Source organism: Podarcis cretensis (assembly GCF_951804945.1).
Source record: "Podarcis cretensis genome assembly, chromosome: 8".
Classification (NCBI taxonomy): Eukaryota; Metazoa; Chordata; class Lepidosauria; order Squamata; family Lacertidae; genus Podarcis; species Podarcis cretensis.
The window spans coordinates 46,126,979-46,147,089 of record NC_137177.1 but is presented as its reverse complement, the minus strand read 5'-3'; the positions used below and the strand labels follow the sequence as shown (position 1 = coordinate 46,147,089).

The 20,111-nt window shown below is 39.9% G+C and overlaps 1 long non-coding RNA gene across 1 annotated transcript; it reads left to right on the top strand.

The window, feature by feature from the left end:
• Nucleotides 1–1,263: 1,263 nt before the first annotated feature.
• LOC307222781 lies at nucleotides 1,264–7,024 on the top strand. The gene is made up of 3 exons (XR_013841883.1): nucleotides 1,264–1,317; nucleotides 3,346–3,475; nucleotides 6,981–7,024. It is a non-coding gene; the product is annotated as an uncharacterized lncRNA (long non-coding RNA).
• The last annotated feature ends 13,087 nt before the right edge of the window (nucleotides 7,025–20,111 follow it).

Sequence of the window (20,111 nt, the reverse complement as noted above, 5' to 3'; positions counted from 1 at the left end):
TTTTTCTCTATTGCACCATGTCAATTGAATTCTAAGTCCGTTTCCCCCCACTATAGCACTTCTAAAACTTTAAATGCTTAACAAAGTATGGGAGTTTCTATATTAGTGGCCAAAGACTCCTTTCTCACTTTGTGTTTTAATGTGTTAAATGTTAAGTTTGAGATAAAGCTGATTAGTTCTTAGCAGAATGGAAATGCCATTTAACTAATGCAGTGAAATGTGATGAATTTACTACATCAGAACACAGACAGAACTAAATTGCACGTTCATGTCTGTGGATGGGGACTTCCCATTATTTCATTTCTGTTTATTATCATCACTACAGAATCTACATGGAAAAAAATTAGCCCCCCCATCCTTCATGTTCCTCTCTATGGCTGTTTGAGTCCCACAGAATTGACACAACATGTGATAGAGTTTACAAATAAAAGTACGAGACAGAATCTCCCCAAAGTTATACCCCATTGACCTCCATTCTCTTCAAAGGATTTAAATCCAGCCTGGGGCTTTTAAAGACATGAATTCTTACTTGTAAATCGGAAAGCCTTATGAAAGCTTAACAAGATTATAAAAAGAAAGTGAACGACAAAAGGATTCTTCCCACCAGCACCCCCCCCCCAGTTGACTGTGTCCCTGAATGTGTGTGGGTGTGTGGGTGTATTTTGGGTGAATGAGGTGTTAGGGGAGGGGTAGTACCTCTGTTGTGGGGACACATTGTACTCCTTTGGGGGTAGTCTGTACACTTTTTGTTGCTACCCTGCACTCAGCTCTCATCTGTGGCTCCTAGAAGCTGTCAGCATGCAACAATGGCCACAGCCCAGGAATTGGTTATAAGTGGCTGGCTAAACCAGGTGAAAGTAGCCAATGGTTATCAAACCTTCCATGAGTTAGGGACTTCCTCTGCATGTGAAGACAGGCTTTGGCAGATTGGGCAGATGAGGCCAATAGTGGGTCCAACAGTCCAGAAGGTGGTTTCTGCATGTGCTGTAGAGGAAAGTGAGGGGCAGGTGGGCTTGTGAACCTGCAAAGGTAGCCCATCTAGGAGAAGGAAAACTTTGATGCTAAACTCTCTGCTGCCTTTTGAGAGATCTTCAGAAGAAGATAAGGCTAAATAGTAAACCCTACACTAATCTGGATTGGAGTCCCAACACTATCGTCAATTAATTTTTTCTTCCACACACCCAGCATAATAACTGGCACAATGGGCAGATATTTCTGTTACGTCTTTTGCCCAACAAATGGAGAATTTGTTTTCTCACAAGGGCACCTCAATTACAGAAAGAGTGACAGACTTTACAACTTTTTGAGCCTCATGAGGTATGTGGGAGCAGGATGCATAACATGTTGCATATCCAAATGAGACTCATAGGAAAATTTATCGAAGCATAGGCAAAGAAGTGGAGTAGAACATAAGGCGCAGCTCATTTGCAAAAGAGATATGGAACTGGGTTGAGAGAATCACTCCAAGCCTATGCTTACAACAAGTCACCACATTATGAATCAGCCTTTCATTTATAGGGTGTTAAAACAGATGAATCTTAAGAAACCTAAGATAAATTTTAAAATAATGTATACTAACAAGTACATTTTAAGGTACACACACATTTTACATTCTGTCCTTCATCATAAATGCTTCCAGGGCAGAACACAGCAGTATAACAATAAAACATTATCAAAACTTGTCACATATATCCAACACATCTGTTTTTCATATCTTCTGCAAATATTCAAAAGCCAATTCAAAGGTCTGGAGAAAGAGAACCATCTTCAGCTGCTGCCCAAAAATAGAGTGTAGGTGCCAAGACCATAAACTCCAGGAGCCAATCTAAAAACAGGGGTGCACATCTTCCGGGGCTGAAGTCCCAGATGAGTCACATGACAAACACGAGATCACAGCCCTGAAAGATGTGTTATTTTCAGGGCTGTGCTCTCATGTGTTTTGGGGTGCTGCAGAAGATTGCAACCCCAAAAACAGCTTTTGGGGTTGAGATTGTGGTTCAAAATTGTGGTGCATTTTTGAGCTCTGTGCTCTTGCATGAAAAAAATGGATGTCCCATTTTCAGGACAGTTGAGGCGTATGCAAAAACTCTATGGGGAGGATTTTCTATTGCTGAGGTGCCATTGCTCTTAGGCCCCATCTGCACTATACACTTAAAGAAGTATCATATAATTCTTACAGTTACAGGTAGGTAGCCGTGTTGGTCTGCCATAGTCAAAACAAAATAAAAGAAAAAAAATTCCTTCCAGTAGCACCTTAAACAGGCTCATCACAGCTATCTGCCAATCACCCATTCCCACCACCCTTCTGAGTAATACCCCTCCCCACCTTCTCACTATATAGAAGGGTCTGGTGACTTCTGTTTCAGTGTATCTGAAGAAGTGTGCATGCACACGAAAGCTCATACCTAGAACTAACTTAGTTGGTCTTTAAGGTGCTACTGGAAGGAATTTTTTTTCTTTTATTTTGTTATAATTCTTACAGTCATAGCTTCCCCCACAGATTCCTGGGAACTGTAGTTTGCTAAGAGTGCTGAGAGTTGTTAGAAGATCTCTGTATCCCACACAGAGCTACAATTCCCAGAGCTCCCTGGGAGGAGGGTTTACTGTCAGATCACTTTGAGAACTGTAGCTTTGCAAGGGAAACAGGGCTCTCATAACAACTCTCAACACTCTTAACAAACTACAATTCCCAGGATTCTATGGGGTGGGCTATGGCTGCTTAAAGTATTTGAATGTATAGTGCAGACAGGCCCTTATTACCTTATATTATAGAATCTTATATTGAGAAGCCCTGGACCTTGGGTTAGCAACAATTGGACCTCCCTGACAACATCAGTCCATGGTATGCTTAAGGTTGTCTATGGACCAGAGCTAAAATGTCAAAGTGGTTTACATGCTTGGACATCACTGGATTCTCTGCACTTGGTGATAGTATGGATTGCTTCAAATTGAAACACACTGTAAGTAGTGTGAAGGTTCTTTTGTTAGAACTGAGATGCCTCATTAACACATGCAAGTCATCGCTTGATATTGCCATCATCAGGGGATGAATATGTATGTGTGAATCAGCCTATGAGTGGGGAATTAATTCTTGCTCCCCTTATTCAAGACCACTACTGTAGCCACTACTCAAACACTTGCATACCCTACTTTCTGGGGGCGAGGGGCGGGGAGAGAGTATAATACAAATGAGATCTCTCACAGAAGGGCTGTTTAATTAAGAATAACTGGCTAAGCTTTGGTAGCATTAATTATCTCAAGGTTTTTGCAGCTTGATTACTTTCTGATGGGAAAGAGCTTCTCAGCCAGACCTATTCAAATCAAGGTTCTTTTGTTTTGCTTTAGAGAGCCAAGAAAGATTTCCCGGGGGAGTATACACAGAAGCCTCTGAGAAAGCAAAGCAGAGATGCTCAGAGTAAGAGTGACAGCTGGAGACTGAGGTTTTGCAGCATGAAAAATACTTGATTTTTCTAAAGTGAGTAACTCTGCTGCTATAAGACAAAGGGAGCATGTTTCTAAACCCGGGGGGGAGGGGATTTGGTCTTAAAGGAAATGGAGGATTTGCTATTAAATTATGAAATAAAATGGTTACTTCTAATAGGAAATGGTTGACCACACTGCTGTCATTTCTAAGGAAATTGGTGTCATGATTGAGCAAGATCCAGTCATTGTTGCACACTCTTAAAAAGGTAACGATAAAGGGACCCCTGACAATTAAGTCGACCTGTAACATCACCTATGTCATCTGGGAAAATTTTGCTCATGGCAAAATATTGCAGACTGGTGGCCTCAAAATGAGCATTTTCCTGTATTGCTCCTACATTCTGAAATTCTCTTCCCTGTGCCATATGTGAAACATCATCCAACAGTTGCTGCCAGTGGACTTTGACAGACACTTCTGTGAAACACTGGAGAGATGCTACCAGTCAGTATAGACCAGGGTGCAGAATGTGGACCCCTCCAGATGTTGCTGGACAACAACTCCATCATCCCTGACCATTGGCCAAGCTAGCTGGGGTTGATGGAATCTGGAGTCCGACTACAAACCTAGAGGTTCCTCATCCCTCATGAAGATATGGCTGAGCTATATGGAACAAACATCTCACTCAATATAAAGCAGCTTCCTCTGTCCACCTGAGCAAATGTAAACATCAAATCATGCTGTTCTGGTAATGCAATTGCTGACATCCGTTTAAGTGGAAACATGCTGGTTTTGACCTTTAAAAGTCTGGGACCTACACATATTCAGAGAGTGCTTCTATCTATATTAAACCCCACCTTTCCATCTTACCACCCTGCTTAGGAAGATAATACAATCAATCCCTGCTGAGAATTCTGACAGTATTTGAAATCTTCGTCTTAAACCTTCTAGAGAGCTTGGGGAAGGGAAGGGGGAGTTCAGAAACAGTTCTCCAGGTAGATTGTGATCACATCCTCTTGCACTGCCTTAAGCATTGCACACTGACTGAGCTACTGGAGCTCTTTAGCTCTGAAGGTAAAGGAGGCAAAATAATCCATGGGAAGAAGCAGAACCTTAGGAAAAGAAGTGTTATAAATTAGCCTTCCCAATTTTGAGTCAGCCTTGGGAAAGAGGAGTGCATATAACTATTTTCTCTATTTGATATGGTATATCATGCAGGAATAGAACATTATGGGCAGAAATGGGGTGTATACATTGTTGAAATGTGTTATAGTTCAACAAGAGGCAAGATATGGATACCCTTTTAACTAACACATATGTTGAAGCAGCATACAGAATATGGGTTAAATTATAATTGACCAGTGCAATGCATTCTCATCTAGTTCAATGGAATTATGGCCTCATCCACATGATACATTTAAAGCAGTTAATGTACCACTTTAAACAGACATGGCTTCCCAAAAGAAAACTGGGAATTGTAATTTGTTAAGGATGCTGAGAGTTCTTAGGAGACTTTCATTCCCTTCGCAGATTTACAATACAGTGATACCTCAGGTTAAGAACTTAATTCATTCTGGAGGTCTGTCCTTAACCTGAAACTGTTCTTAACCTGAAGCACCACTTTAGCTAATGGGGCCTCCTGCTGCTGCTGCACTGCTGCTGCACAATTTCTGTTCTCATCCTGAAGCAAAGTTCTTAACCCGAGGTAATATTTCTGGGTTAGCGGAGCCTGTAACCTGAAGCGTATGTAACCTGAAGCATATGTAACCCGAGGTACCACTGTACACAGAGTGGTTTAACAATCAATCCCTCTTCCCAGGGAACTCTGGGAAACAAAGCCCACCTTCAGCATAAAAAGCCCTAGAAATGCATTGAATTTTGCAACAACAACAACAATAAATTAGTGGCTGGTTTCCCCAGCCACTCTGGGTGGCTTCCAACAAAATATTAAAAATACAATAAAACATCAGACATTAAAAACTTCCCTAAACCAGGCTGCCTTCAGATGTCTTCTAAAAATCAGATGGTTGTTTATTTCCTTGACATCTGATGGGAGGGTGTTCCACAGGGTGGGTGCCACAACCAAGAAGGCCCAAGGTATGTCACCCTACCCAATGTTAGCAGATTGGTAGTAAAACACATCATCATTTGTTCATAGACAAATTGTCAAATGCCTTTCTGAAGGATTGACATGTTGACAAATTCCCTTCTGAGGGATAACTCAGTTAGTAGAACATGTCCTGGGTACGAGCCCCACTTGGGTGAAAATTCCTGCACTGTAGGAAGTTGGACTAGATGATCCTTGTAGTCCCTTCCAACTCTACAATTCTACAAATCCTGGATTCTAAGGAAGTGTCTGTAGGTTGGCAGAAACCATATAATGTTTTGGGGGCCATTTTTCTAACCAGGGACAACTTTCCCGCAGAAAAATGCTCCAAAATAATGTTAATACTTGTTTTGCATTGTAGTATTCCCCCCATAGCTGCTTTGATTTCTTTTTCAGACTCTGGATGAAGGCTAAAAAATGTTTTGTTTATTTTTATTCTTCCCTTCTTTTGCAGGCTTTTGCATGGATTTGCTAATTCAAAATAGTTGTTTGCCTGTAAAATGTAAAATTGTATGCACTTGACTGTATTCTAGGGGCTGATCTCATATATTAACAATAAAGATTGATGGAGTGAACAAATAGTTTACCATTTTGTTTGTATACATGTGTGGATACATATGTGTGTATGGATGAATAAATATGCCTAGGGTAGATTTAACAGTTTCATAACTTTAACATTATGTTGCTGATTTCTGTATGTACACATTAAGCCTGTGTGTGTTTAAATGGAATTATATTCTGTTTTGTTCTGTTCTGTTGGCAATAAACAAAAACAGAGGCCCTACATGAGTTTAGGGAAAACCTTACCCAGGTCCCATATGCCACTCCCACCCCCCTTCACTATGCTAATTCTGCTCAATGTCATTTCTGCCCAGAGTCATGACAAAATTCTTGCTATCACCTAACATAATGAAGCATTTCACTAAGGGAAAGGCAACTTGTCCCACAACTGAGGTTGGGAGGGGAAAAAATCATTTCCATCACTGGATGGCTTTAAAATAAGAATTTTAAAATGCATGGATGGTAATTCGATCAGCTATCAATAGCAGCAACTACAAGAAGCTGCCAAGAATGTGCATTGCAAACAGGACAGAAACTAAAGAGTTACAGCAAAAAAGAAAAGAAAAAAGGGGGGAGAGAAAAAAGATAGCTAGTTTGGATGTTTGGTCATCCAGAGCACACGTGCACAGAAAATAGAAATTAACTTGTAATCAATCTTGGTTTAAAGTAAGATTTGTTAGGTCTCAGTAGACATCCAAGTATTAAAAAAAAACCTAATAGATCTGACCTATGAATCACCCACTTTTGAGTTTCAGCAACATCCTAATAATGCAGCATTGCCCCATTTAATGATACTAGCTATTCTTCCTAACAAAATTAGTGGGAAGAATTTGCCATTCTTACCTTGGTGTAGTCCTTTCTCACATGTAAATCTTTCTTCTTTCTTTACAGTTGAAAGAAGAATGTTTGAGGATCTGGGCTAAAATGAAATTAACTCAATGGAAAGGACTTGAATTCCCATAACTTCATGTGGAGGAGAGTGGGGGTGGGGGGGCAGGACTGATTCAGCTGAATACAATTTTCTATTCCTGTTACATTTTATTAGGAGGATGAGTCACCCAGTCTATACTACATAAGAGGGTCAGTGGAAAAATGCCAAATACTATATTTTAGTTCTCTTCTTATTTGTAATCTTGTGGTTTGTATTCCCCACAACTCTCACTGGCCATTTATTGAACTATAAAAGGATTAAGAGGTGTGTGCATTGATCCTAATGGGTAAAGCTGCCCCCCCCCCAAGTCTATATTCTATTCTATCTTGCAACCTTAATTTTATTTTATTTTATTTGTAAAGGTCAAAGCTACTAGGTCATTTTATGTGATGCTAATATGAAGAAAGGCAATCTGAAAGCAACATCTTCTTACTGGTCTGAGTCTTATTATTATTTTTTCATTAGTTCTTTGATATTATTGCACTAAATCAATTGTCACTTCTTCTCTCTCCTGTTAGAGCTATAGAGACAACAATTCTGAGATAGAGGTAATCACTATTCGTTCTTGTCTGTATCGCAATTGGTTATTCAGTTCCAGTGACAAGCCAAGCCAATTGCTTCTGTCCACATTCATTACAGGCAATTGGAGTGTGCAGGAGAAAGTGAAAGGATGTTTGCAGACAATAAGCATTGCAATGTGCTGCTAACTAAAGGCAGGTCTATGTCTGCAAAACTTTACCTGGGTCCAAAGGAAGCCAGTTTGATTTTTTCTGAATTGGCCCAAATTTTAAAGCACAGCTGTTAGAAAGCAACCCTCGCTAGACATCTGTTAGCAAAAACATCAAAACCTCATCCTGTCCAGATCAGTGAGCACTTTTTTTAATGGGAACATGTTCTCTCCTTTAGATTACATATTGATGCAGGGCACTGTCTACTGGAATATTCTCTTCTGCAAACCCTGTTGTAATGGATGGGATTTATGTCAGGGCACTACTGTGATTTTTGATGGCTTCCATTGCTTACAGACTGAAATTCAAGCAGAGGCATCTCCAACCTGTAGGTAATCAACCTTGTTGGGCCCGGAGGCACATTTGCAAACTGGAGAAACTGTTGTGGGTACCATACCACATTGCAACCAAGCAGACACCATAACCTATTCTACTGGTTCTAGTTACAGGTAGGTAGCCATGTTGTTCTGCCATAGTCAAAACAAAATAAAAAAAAATTCCTTCCAGTAGCACCTTAGAGACCAACTAAGTGTGAAGAAGTGTGCATGCACACGAAAGCTCATACCAATAACAAACTTAGTTGTTCTCTGAGGTGTTACTGGAAGGAATTTTTTTATTTTGTTCTATTCTATTGGCTACAACAGAATGCTTCTTTTAAGCCTAATGTCACTGGGGAGGGGAGAAATGGAGAAGACCCTATGGGCACCAGGGAAGGACTTTGTCAGTGCCACTGCAGCCCTTGATCTATGTCATAAAAGAGAGGTGTGAAACCTATCAGCCTTTGAAGGCCATATTTTCAAGAACCACCATGAGAACCACCAAAAGTTCCAAAGTTGCCCTTGGGAGATGGTTTCCCCACTCCACCCCACCCCAGGATGATTACCCCAGCAACAGAAAGACCCACCTGCCAGCCAGAGAAGGAACACATGCAGGGAAATTACCCTGATAGAAAGGAGCTGGGATCCACTCCCAGTTGTCCTAGATTTCAAAATAAGAGGAGGAACAATCTGGTATCTGATAGGGCAAACTTGAGGCCAAACAGTAAATGGCACCTCCCATCACCTCCTCCCCCAATGCTCCCATCTCCTCGTCCTCACTGCAGCAGTGAAGTCTCACTAGTCAGAGGTGGGGGGGGGGCCTTCAGTCTCCTGTGACATCCCTCCAGCTACTCTTATGCCAAACTGGAAGCACACATCCCTCTATAGCACATTCATCTCTATGCTCTCAGTGTCCTGATTCCTTCTGCCAGTCCTGGTAGGAGGGGGAGTATACATGTGTGTGTAGTGAAACAAAGTATTTCTGATGGTGGATTAAGACCTACCATGGCATGAAGGGTGCTGGTGGTGCTGGCATCCTCCTGCATTCCCAGTAGGGACAGGGGGGCATTAACACCCCCATAGATCTTACTTCTGCTTTAGATTTCCAGAAGAGCCCCAAAGTCCAGCACAGAATTAAACATGTCTCTGTGTCTTCCAGCTTCTAACATTCAACTCTGGCTATTGTTTTACCTAGGATTACAGAGCTTCCAACCAGGTGGGAAAATGCCTACCCCTCTTCCTGGAGAACACCATCACTTAGCTCATTCTCTGAGATGCTCATGAGCCCTGAACTGCCCAGCTAAAGCAATTGCCTTGACAAAGTTATTAGTCTGACTTGTTCACCAAGTGCCAACTTATACATTCTAACCTCACAGATATACTATTACAACAATTGGAAGGAACCAAGAGTATCATCCAGACTGAGCACCCCAAACTCATATCAATTTGTACACATTATTTGGTTGGAGACATTTCATCACTAAGTTTGGAGAAGTGTGAATTTCAAAGCATAGCTGTGTTTCAGTTTACATATTGTTTCAGGAAGTGCAAATTAGTCATGTTGTATTCTTTTCTATTCTGCCATGCCTGTGCAGGCAATTAAGAATACATTTTTTCCCACAGTTGTTAACCAATGTCTGTTTTAAACTTTTGGATATGACTTTAATTATATGGCTTTATGTATTTTAGTTGTAAACTGCACTGATTATCGATGGGTGATAGATAGATAGATAGATAGATAGATAGATAGAGGTCCATAAATGTTTTATAAATAAAGAAATAAAAATCTGAATTGACCCAAATTTCCTCCCTATTTATACATACTCATACCATACCCCTCCTGCCAACCTGCCGACTCTGGCAGCCAACCCACTCTGCCTAATGGAAGGACCAACCCTGGATTGAGCATTTCCATAAGTTCTTCCACATGTATTTGCGGAGAAATGCTGGCAGCTATTTTCCTTCCACTCACACTTCTTTAGATCCAGCCCATAGTTCTGTGCCAAACGATTCACAGGCTACTGAGCAGAATTATCATGGGAGAGGAGCAGGAGCATTCCATACACATTGCTTTTGCTCACAGTGGCTGTCATCACTGCAACAGTAAACATGACAACTTTGAGGAGGTGATATTTAATGGGCACAGTTCAAAAGCAAATAAATGGATAAGAGTAAAACAAAAATAAAAGAAAATGTTACTGGAACGTCTGGTTAGTCATCTTATTAAGTATTTCTGCAACTTTTACAACACTGCTACTTAATGGCAGACAAAATCTGAGATGCAGTAATTTCCACCCCGCTCAGCACCACTTTTAGGCAAATTAAGTATGCTTGTGAGTCCTCTCCTGTCACTTAAGCACATCTTTAGGCTTTCTGTAGCTTTTATTCTCTACCGTGTCATTTCCCTTCTGTTCTTTTGCTCAGTATTTTGTGAAATTACTCTTGTTCCAGCAGAAAAGACATACAGGTGGGAGAAGGGAGGGGGGATCTAGAAAATTACATGCCTAGGCTGTAAGCCATCTATATCAGTTCCTGCACAAACATCCACTCTTAACTCCTCGACATAATTGGGCACCATAGTAAACAGTGACCTTGAGGTAAAGTCGCATCTCAGCTTTGAAGCTTTTGTACAGCTCAGTTGCTCTGAGATTCAGTAAAACACTTTTTTAAAGAGGAGGCTTCAAACCATTACCCAGAATCTCCAAAAAGAAGAAAAGAATTCCTAATGGGGAAGGGGCACATCCCCTGAGAAATTCCAGGTGGTTGATCAAAAGTATTTTTTTTTTAACTACCTGTGTCCATATATCCTCTCTGGAAGTGTGGAAAGAGGGTGTAAGTGATCTGTCCACCCTCTTTGTGGTCTCATTCCGAGAGGTGGGGTGCATATTTTTGACATGAGTTCTAGTAATTTATATAGTGATTGGCTTAGATCACATGACAGAACCAGCCCCATCCTGGTGGTCAAAGTTTCCTTTCAGCAAACAAATGTAGTGAACATCAGCAAGCAAAGTGAGCTTCCACCATGGTGGAATAAATAAATAAGTAAGTACGGTGTGAGGTTATCTATTAGGCATCCTGGTCCCAAGTTGTACAGGGTCCCAAGTTGTACAGCACATTAAACCTTAACCCAGCAGCTAATTAGCAGTCAGCGCAATTATTTCACAAGCTGCATACCATGATGGCAATGTTCTGCTCCACTGAACAGTCCACTACTACTGTTTTTAATAGTACATATTTTATAGCTTTATAAAACGTAGTGGACTTTGAAGAAAATTACTACACTATATATGTGTGAAGGCACTTCCACCCCCACCTCTAGAAATACTTTTCCATGTCCAGAGCTCTGGGAAGGGGGGTAAACCCTAATAGACAGAAGCAAAATGGAAATTCATAAATACTTAGGTGTGGTTTGGTCTATCAGATTAGTTTGGCCTTAGAAAATAATTTTCACCTGTGCCATTTTATTTCTCCTCTCTGAGTTATGAAGTGACCTGAAATAGAGCTATAGAAATAATGTAATATAATGATCCAGGAAATGAATGTTGCATTTCAGAAAATCCAATGGATGTCACCTTATTAATATCAAGCTAGTTCATCAAGATTAATGATAGCACAATAATCTCTACAGGAAAAATTAATAACCTGTGGGACATTATTTGTTCTTCTGGAACATGTTAGATGATCATTGCTATAATGAATTTGTTTTCCCATTAAAAAAGTGTATATTTTGTTCCACTTCTGTGCAACCATGTAGGAAATGCCAAGTATATCATATCTTCCTATAAAACCATTCATCAATATATACCTCCTTTTATCTGTAAATACCAATGTTTGTGTACTTAGCACAACCTTCTCCTGAAGTCATGCGTAGATGTTATACTGCTATTTTATAGTATTCCGTCAAGAAGGATTTCTTTTTTTACTTTGAAGTCTCGATGAAAGCTCATTAAATCCAATTACCCAACTGTACAGAAAGGACAATAAAATTCTCCTTTTTATGAACACATTTTTTAGCTTCTTTATGGTGTCCTTCCTTATTGTGTTTTTCTTAATCTTTGGCATTATTTTCTATGTCTTTCATAGCTTTGTCACTTGTTTATAAATGCCTCAACTTTCAATCAGTTTTCAGGGAGTAGATACCACTCATCTTTTTAACATCTCTATTAAGTTTCTTCAATAATAATAATAATAATAATAATAATACTTTTATTGTTTATACCCAGTCCATCTGGATGGGTTTCCCCAGCCACTCTGGGTGGCTTAAAGCATATATTAAAAATTGCAGAACATCAGACATTAAAAAATTCCCAAATACGGGGCTGTCTTCATTCTGTCATACTGTCAATCAGATAAATGAAAGATCTTCTCCTGCTCCAATTGCCATAGAGAATGCTCACTTACAGTTCTGAAGAAGCAGATATTAGCATTGCGCATAGGTTATTGTGGACCACTTGTTATTTCCCACTTTCTAAGAAGGCCATTGTTGAACAGGCCTATAATATCTGGAACTCCTTTCTGAAGTTCAGACCTGTCAGTGACCAGAGATATGGAACTTATGGCCCATCAGGTGTTCTTGGAGTCCAACGGCCCATCAGCCCTAGCCAGCATGGCCACTGATCAAGGATGATGGAAGTTGTTGTGCAGATGCATCTGAATGGCGTCTGGCTCCCCATCCATGAGCTAGGACTCCTCCAGATGTCCTGCTTATTCAGCATCCATTCTGATGCCTGCACAAAGCTTATGTGGTGGTTAGACTATGAACATTTGTTCTGATTTGTTTATGGGGTGGTTATGTGACAATGACCATTCATCCTCTATTCATCCTGATTTACACTTTTCAGTGCATTTCTGCATACTTTTCCAAACCACAAAATATATATTTCTTTGTTTTAAAAGTCGATAACCTGTGTTAGGGAAACATATCACTTTAATCCACATCAAATGCACAAATCTAAAGTCCTGATATGCTCTTTAATCACAGCCTGGAAAACACTGTCTGGAGATACCCAGACCTGAAACATGGTGGCTATTACATGCAACCCACATAGCAGAGTTCACATGAAAGCAGCAACAGCAGCCAAAGTGATCCCCCCTGGGTTCTCCTGGGCTTTATCTAAAGCAAAATTCACAGTTAATCTGAGATTGCTCCTCAGGTGGAATATCTGAAGGATTTCAGGGAAAACCAAAACCATTTCAGTAGTATAACTCAATGGATTTCTTGCAAGGAGAGGAGTGTTTCACATATCTTTTCACATTCCACAGGGCTTCCTTTGGAGCACTTCAAAGTTCCCACTTCCTCCAGATCCAGAAGTGCAACATTTTCTCTTCTCTCACCCCCACCACTCCCACCCCCACATTATTATATGTTGTGTGAGATTTGAGATTGCCTCCCTGCCAAATGCCCAAGACTCAGAAGAAATTTAAAAGCAATAACGCCTATGCTATGTGCAAACAAAGAGAAATGTCACGCTTGAAGAATTTTTTTTCAGCAGTCAACAGAAAAGAAAGGTGAGCATTAATTCACATTTGAAGGATCGGAGAAGGTGAATAGCTAGCAACGAAGCAGCTCAGAAAAAGAAACAAATGGATTTGCCTTATAAATTTTCTGCCTCAGAAATATAATAATAGCAAAAATATAGATCCAGACAGGTAACTTATAGAAACCTGCCCATTCTGTTACCTGTAATTTAGGATGCTCCCCCTACAATTCTGCTGCTGTCAGACTAAATCTCTGCATGGTTCGAACATTTTATATATAGGGGGAAAGAGGATTTCCCTGTGTATAAGCTTTCCAGAAGCATCTCACTGGCCACCCTTGGAAGCTGGATATTGGACTATATTGGGGTGGGGAACTTCAGGTCCAGAGGTCAAATGTAGCACTCCAAGTTCCTCTGTCTGACCCCTGGGACTTTTCCCAGTCCACACAATTTCCCAAAGTCACATTTTTCCTAGACTAGATCTCTCAATGGACCTGTTCTGTGCCCGGCTGGAATGTGTCATTGATCTGTGATAATGCATCTTGCTTGCCTGGTTGGAGAATAGAGAGATGTAGGTGGAGCATGGCTGCATGTGGAAACCTCTCACTTTTACTGTACAGAGTTAAGAGTCACAGCCTCTGGCTCCATGTACTTTTGCCTCTGGCTCTGCCCACCACTGACATGTGACCCCCAGAAAGTTACCCATTGGAGGAATGTGATCATCACGCCAGGAAAGGTTATTCACCACTGGACTAGACCCTCAGTTTCATACACAGAGATTTCTCTTATGTTAAGGTTACCAGATTTTTTTCAATGAATCCGGGGACACTTTTGAACTTCCTGCTAAATAGATGGAATTTGTCAAGGGACTGATTTGTAAATCCAGGGACTGTCCCCAGGAAACGGGGACATCTGGTAACCTTATCTTACGTTCTTTTAAAAAAGAAGATAAACTTTACAACTGTTTTTGTTTTAGGTTATGTGACTCCTGAGAATGTTTGTGGAAGGGGGGTTATTGGTTTGTTTTTATTATATATTTTGCATTCTCATATTTGCATTTTTCTGTCCTGAACCACCCTAGGATCTTCAGATGAATGGGTGGTATACAAATTGAATGAATGAATGAATGAATGAATGTGGCATTTATTCATTTTCCCCCCTCTTGACCTTGTCATTTCAGAAATGCTAAAAGAAACAGTAAAACAAATTAGTGCACCTTTTAGAATTTGCAAAGGGAATAAGATTCCTGTTACCAGTACACAAGGCACATGGGACTATTTCCATGCAATAGTCAGCAGTCTTGTGTGCAATTGTGTAGTGGCAAATTTTGGAGTGCAGAAGTTCACCATGGCAGCCTCCATAGGCTCACCTCCAGGAAGGTTCATAGAGCTGCAGCCAAGGAGTTCAAAAATGCAGGCCACTGTGTTAAACCTTTATATCATTACATATAAATAGATAATAGTAATATGGATGGATGGATAACAGCATGGCCCTGAAACAAAATATTCTTATTATACCCTTCATATATGCCTCTGATAGCAGAGGTAGAGTAGAGCCATTATGGCTAGGAGCCATTAATAACCTTATTCCCCATCAATTCATTTAATCCTCTTTTAAAACCATTCAAGTTGGTGGCCTTTAGTACTTCTGGTGAAAGTGAATTCCATAGTTCAACTATGCACTGTGTGAAGTAATGTGTGTGTGTGTGTTTTGTTTTGTTTTTGTCTGTCCTGAATTTTCCAACATTCAGCTTCATCATATGTTTCCTATCAGGTCTCCTCTTACTCACCTTTCCTTTAAACTAAAAAGTTCCAAATATTGTAACCTTTCCACATGGGGCAGTTGCTCCACTTTGTGGATTTCTGCTGCATTCAATAGTTTACTTTTCCATTGATTTTCATGGACTACTCTCCTTTCTGTCCTAGGGGACATTTGAAAATGGCTTCTCAATGTAAACCAGGTTCCATACAATGGGAGTGTTCTTTCTGCCCTTGATACAGATCAATATTCCTCTGTCCTCTTGTTCAAGCCACTCTTACAAAGTTGTCAGGTTTTCCTTTTCTTCTCAGTCTCCTAAACATTGTTTGCCATTGAGTTCATATGGACCTAGGTTTGGGATAACCTCCTTATGGTCCTCCCAATTTTTTATATAACTGTGTATATATTAGAGTTACCCCAGCTTAGCTGATACTTCCTAGTTTGCGGGTGGCACAATTTTGGCTTCACACTTGTAGGCATTCAGCAGACTTAAATCAGTATCAACACACGCACTTCAAAGAAAAGCACTACACAGCATGATATCCAATCAGCGTGTCTACCATTCTGCACATAGTTGTATTGATCTCAGTGTTGTTTCCTGCTGACTGCATAGATTCAACATGTTAAATATATTGAGCTTTACCAAAAGATCTTCAGTAAGTCAAATTGCAACCTTTTGTGTTTAATTATGAATGCAAACCATCTTGCAAAAAAAGTGTTGCCATTTTAATCCACCAAGGTGGAGTAGGAACCCCATTGAAGAAAAGAATTATCTGGTCTCTGCTTGATACTTTTCCACATTCTCTCACTTCCTCTATGCTGTTGTTGTTCTTTAGTTGTTTTGTCATGTCCGATGCTTCGTGACCCCATGGACCAGAGCATGCCAGGCACTCGTGTCTCCCACTGCCTCCCGCAGTTTGGTCAGACTCATGTTAGTAGCTTCAAGAACACTGTCCAACCTTCTCCTTGTGCCCTCCTTGTGCCCTAATCCTTATCCCCTTCTCCTTGTGCCCTCAATCTTTCCCAGCATCAGGGTCTTTTCCAGGGAGTCTTCTCTTCTCATGAGGTGGCCAAAGTATTGGAGCCTCAGCTTCAGGATCTGTCCTTCCAGTGAGCTCCTCTATGCTACTCTGTCACAAACAATGGTGAAGTTTGAAAGCCATCCTAATCATCTCATTCACTTGTCCTCAAGCAGATACTATTGCTCCTGCTTGGGGCGGGGGGGGGGGAGTGGGGAGATGCACTCTTGTCACTTTCACCCTTCACCGCACTCCTTGTGTGCATGGGAATGCCCCACTAGATCCCAGCTTGTCACTATCAAGTATTATCTAAAATGATGTTCAAAGGGAATTTGGAGGTTTCTGTGCAGGCAAAACATCAAAAGAATGTTGAGAGAAGCCAGACATTTTGATTAAATGAGTGCAATTATTTTTAGGCAGTCTGTATTTCCCTAGGTAGTGACTGAATTCTACTGAAAGCAAATTGCAAGGGAAATTTTGGGGTTCCTGCTTAAACAACTGGGGGATTATAATAGAAGCTAAAGGTGATTTATGAAAATAGGAACATTTCTCAGAGGGATTCCCAACTCTCCCTAGGCAAAGATGAAGGCTTTTTGTATATTAAATTGAATTTCAGATGGTTTATCTTCTGTATATAGGTGGTAATAGACTGGTGTCAGTCATGCCCATGTACTGTTTTAATGTTACATTTTATATGGGGGTATAAATTCCAGTTGTCATTCATTCATTTATTTGATATCCATACATGCATAACAGTGTCATGTTTTTAGTTTATTTTTTGTTTATTGATTTTGTTTTTTGAAAGTTTTAAATTATTGTTTTTAATTCTTTTTATTGATAATTTTAGTGTTTGTTGTTGTTGTTTGGATGTGGGGGGAGGTTCAGTTCAGTTCACATTTGAAGGCCATATAGTAGGGGGCAGTGTACACATTTGTGCACAGAATAGTAAAAATGGTATAAAATGCATCGTACTAGGGAAAATTGCTTTCCAAAAATGTGTTTATTAGGCAAAAATGTTAATATTAGGAGAAATGTATGCTGAACTGCAGCAGTTTTTCCTAAGGACTATCTTACATGGAAAAGTGAAAAAGTCAATTTAAGGCTGGAAAAATGAGAACCCCAAATTGACATCTATGACAGGGATAAACATAAGTTGTGCTGCTTCCTGATCCCTGATCCCTCTGCAGCCAATTGGTTGGATCCAAAGATTTCCTTTCAAAAGTAAAAAGTTTATTGTCTTTACGAGCTATAATTTCCAGAGTTATCTGGGAATAATGTTTGACTGTTAAACCATTATGGAAACTGTAGCTCCGTAATTGGAATAGGGGTCTCCTGGCAAATGTCAACACCTTTAAAAACTATAGTATCCAAAATTATTTGGGGAAGCCATGGCTGTTTAAAGTGGTTTGCTCTTGCTTTGAATGTGTAGTGTGGCTGGGGCTGCAGTCTCTCTCTCTGTTTATTATTTTTCTACTCTTCAGTTCAATTGCTTTGTGAATTTCACCACAAAAAATCAATATCCCTGTGAATTTCTCATTAAATATACATATTTTGTACACCATTTTGCATAATATATGCATTCTTTTCTAAGCAATTACCCCTAATAGATTGAATTTCTGTGACTTAAAAAATAATAACAAACATTTTTGTGCACACTTTCCCTTAATTTACACCTGTTTTTAATGCATTTTTGGTTGGAGAAGTAAATCTCAAAATTTGGAGAAGTGTAAATTTGGAGGGATAGCTTACATATAGGTTTGGGAAGTATGAATTAGGTAGATTTCTATCAATATGTGAACAGAATACATCTGTCCTCATCCTTTGACTTTTATGTTGTGAGGCAGAAGATGAGGAATTTTCTTTAGGTTATGGGAATAGTGGTGGTGGTATTTTTGCATGACTAGTTGTTTTTTGAGAGAGCTGGCTTGGCTCAATTAATGCATTATCTATACATGGCTTGTTCACCTTAATGCCTGGCCAAGTTAATGAGTCACCTGTGTAGGAGCAAGGTATGCTTCAAGCTAATCATTAGTGTGTCTGTATGTATGTTAAGAGTGCCTGAGGGGTTATTTTGTACAGATGTTTCTTTTTGACATTAAATGCTTAACTGCAAGCTTATGCATGAAAGAACAAGCCCTGAATAACTGGGATAGGTTTGCAACCCTAACAATATAAGTTTCTCTTTTTCTCTCTATCCCTGAGCTAGGCCTGACTTGGATTCATTGACCACTGAATAGTGGAGAGGGATGGGAACCTCTAATGTCAGAGCTCAAAAACTGGGACCCAGTGACTTAGCTTTCCTACTTTCTTTCTTGTGTATATAATGGCAAAAATATTCAAGAAATAGTGGGGGGGGGGGCACACAAACTCACTATGAAGTTTCTTCTGAGCCCTACCAGTAACTCTATTCAAACTTTACTGCCAATGCCTACCCCAGATTTAATTTCCCTTACTTTTTAATTGGCAGGATCTGAATAAGAGCTATCTGCAGTTTTACCGTGAAGTGGTCTTTCATTTGTTAAAAATGATAGTAATGCATTTTAGCACACTTTTTAAAAATCTGCTGAAGGGATGTCCCTCTAAGAATGTGATGAGAGATACTGGCATTGACGTGAGCAACTTTTTGGGACCTTCTCATTTGTTCAGTGTACCATTGCTTGAAAACTACCCTCGCCCGACTTCGTCAGTCAGAGAACCATTAATTTTTCAGCCCTTTCTTTGAAAATCATTATAATTTATTTAGCTCTTTTCTTTTGTAGAAAGGAGGGAAGATGCTTCAGTGTTTTCATCCTTACTTGGCTGTCTCATTTTTATTTATCCTTCCTTGTTGTTTAGCAGTATTATTCCAAGTAATCGGAAATGCCAGCATTGTGTGTGTGTGTGTGTGTGTGTGTGTGTGTGTGTGTGTGTGTGTTAATTCCCTGGGTATCTGCCATACTCAAATGAATGCCAAAAAGGCTCTAATCAATAAAATTAATTCAACCTCTAGCTGAAATTGAGCTAGTGAATGATAAATGCTTCCATGGTCATTATAGCTAGGCAAATTTGAGATTACCTCCTTGACTAGTCAACAAGAAAAGTTGCCCAGCCAAAATTGTTATCACATCATTCTGATCAAGCAGTTCATTTGGATTTCATGTTAACACAAATCCACAGACAAGTAAAGAGGGCATTTGCCTATTTACCATCAGAAAGATTTGAATTATTATTCATATTTCCCAGGTTGAGATTAAATGGGAGATGAGTTGTGATTTCTCAGCATTCATTTATTCCCTGCAAGTTTACCAAAGTCTGCAAGAATCTTCTGTCACTCTAAATAATTGGCCTAATTTGAATATATCCTGCTATCACAAAGTACCAGCCATTAAAAATGAATGTTTTATCAATATTTAATTTTCTGTTTCAAAATTTACCTTTAGTAGTAACTAAAACCATCTTGAATTCCTGGCAGAAATTATTAATAGATTAAATGTGGAAGTCAAGGTAAGCCTTGGGCAGTACTCTGAGATGAGCTGGGAGATAGAATGGAGGTATAAAGCAGCAAATTCCATTAAATTTCAGTCTTCCTGCTGTGGAATCACAGGTTCATCCCTCCAACCCAGATGTGCCAGGCAGTGCACAGATATCTGTCCAGGAGGTCCAGATAATAATTCCACCTATAATCAAGGCTCAAGGCTCTGTGAATCATAGGAGGAACTTCTTGGGTATGGCTCCTCAATTGTGTTATTCTCTCTTGTCGGAGATATATTTGTCTGTGTTTGTTGATGTCCTTTCATCGTTTACTGAACATGG